The sequence below is a fragment of the Rhinopithecus roxellana genome, chromosome 4 (genome assembly GCF_007565055.1).
Source record: "Rhinopithecus roxellana isolate Shanxi Qingling chromosome 4, ASM756505v1, whole genome shotgun sequence".
NCBI classification, from domain to species: Eukaryota; Metazoa; Chordata; class Mammalia; order Primates; family Cercopithecidae; genus Rhinopithecus; species Rhinopithecus roxellana.
In genome coordinates, this window is record NC_044552.1 from 14,326,941 (window position 1) to 14,328,913 (window position 1,973).

The following is a 1,973-nucleotide window of genomic DNA, read 5'->3' on the forward strand; positions in this document are numbered from 1 at the left end:
TCTCCATGATTCAATTGCCTCCACCTGGTTTCTCCCTTGACACTGGGGATTATGGAGATTGAAATTCAAGATGAGATTTGGGTGGAGACACAAAGCCTGACTATATCACATTTCAACAAGACATTTAAGTGAGTACAAATATTTAAACCATACGATATAGTATTGTTTTTTATGTGTTATTAGAACTAAATCTTGATGATACGTATTCTTCTGTAACTTTTCTTACTCAACACATTCTTTTTTTTGGAAGGACTAAATAATTTATTTTTAAGACTATTTGAACTTCCATTTTGTTAAATTGTTCTTAATTATTACTTATTAATAACTTCTTCTTTGAGTTTCTCTGCAAGCAGTCTCCTCTTTAGTAATGTTTGCTTCTCCTCTGCTGTCATTTCTGGTTTCTCTGTCATTTCCTCTACCTCCCCAGTGGGTTTTCCTTTCTGCTCCGTATTTTGTGTCTGCTTAGTCCTCGTATCCTTTCTCATGGACATCAACTTATCTCTCTTCTGCTTGAGATAGTGTTCTCATTGCCGAAGTTCTTCTGTTCCAAGTACTGATAAATTTGCTATTGGTCCTTCAGTGCTTGCATGCTCTAAGCCAGGAATCTTCAGGCCTTTTTGTGGCAGGGAGGAAGTTTCAGACCTTTCCACTTTTCTTCCCAAAGGTTCTATTGACTGATTAGCAAAATGCACTTTAACTTCTGAGGGTGAGTGTGTAAAATGTTCACCATCCCCTAGGGAATTATTCATTATTGCAGCTTCACTGGAATGCACCGTGGGCTCTTCTGTTTTAGCCTCTGATAACTGTTTTTTCCTCTTCCTTTCTTCTTCCTGGTCATATTCTTCTTTTGATTTTCTAAGACCTTCCCTCAGGATTTTCATTTCTTCCTGTTCAAGGTCACTGACCACATCAGAGCCATCGGTTAAGCAGTCAGGTAATACACCATTTCTCTCTTGAATTATTCGAATGGCTTGCAGCTGCATTTCAATGTTTTTCTAGACCATCATTGCTTTAAAGATAGTAAAATCTTCTGCTGCCAACACAGGTTGAAAAATGGCTTGTGAGTTATGGGTCTTTGCAAGAGGAGAAGTGCATGCTTCTTGAAATTGATCTTCATTAATTCCAATTTCTTTGAGGTAACCTAACAGCTTTTCAACTAGTTCTTTGTATTCCTGATGAATCTCTGTATAGGTCAATTTGTTTTCTTCTTCATCATCAAAAACTTCACATTTCTGTTCCACAAAGTCCAAGATGGGGATGGACCAGTCTGGGCCTTGCAGGAACCCCGCGATGCTCTCCACCACCCACTCCACCTCGTCCTCTTCTTCCGCAGCCATCCCGCCCCAAAGGGGCAATGGGGAATATCCCTAGGCCAGACCGCCAGACCCTGCTTAGGCCTTTGGGCCACAAGGAGCCGAGAGACTCAACACATTTTTGAAATCATGCATGTTAATATATATAACACTAGCGCATGCATTTTCACTGCTGCATACTACTCTCTTATATGTCTGTAACATGCTTCATGTATCTATTATTCTACAGATGAACATTTAAGACGTCTCCAGTTTGCTGTTGGGATTTTGTTTTGTAATTCAAAGAATGTTGCTATAAACAAATACCTGAGCCTGGGTAATTTATAAGAAAAGAGGCTTAATTGGCCTCTTTCCTTTGCATTCCTGGGAAAAGCTCAATGCTTCATGATGTACTTTTGTTTTTATAAGTTACTGTATTTGATTTGAAACTTTACACAGGGACTTGCAGTCATGGATGGCCTTTCCAAGAGTCAGGAACTTCCTTGAAGGGCCATGTATAATTCAAGGTTGGGTGGTATCACCAGCCTGTCATGCCTGTTCCTGGCCCACAACCCAAACTTCTCTGTGCTCCCGTCCCCCTCAAAGATACCCTTCACCCCTAGCCACAGAGCCCTGCTCACATCTGGAACAGCCCTCCCCTCCCCAGCTGGGTCACTGTCT

At 41.0% G+C, this 1,973-nt stretch overlaps 1 pseudogene; it reads right to left on the reverse strand.

Annotated features, from left to right (window-relative positions):
- Positions 1-265: 265 nt before the first annotated feature.
- Positions 266-1,337, reverse strand: LOC104668588 (annotated as a pseudogene).
- Between the last annotated feature and the right edge of the window lie 636 nt (positions 1,338-1,973).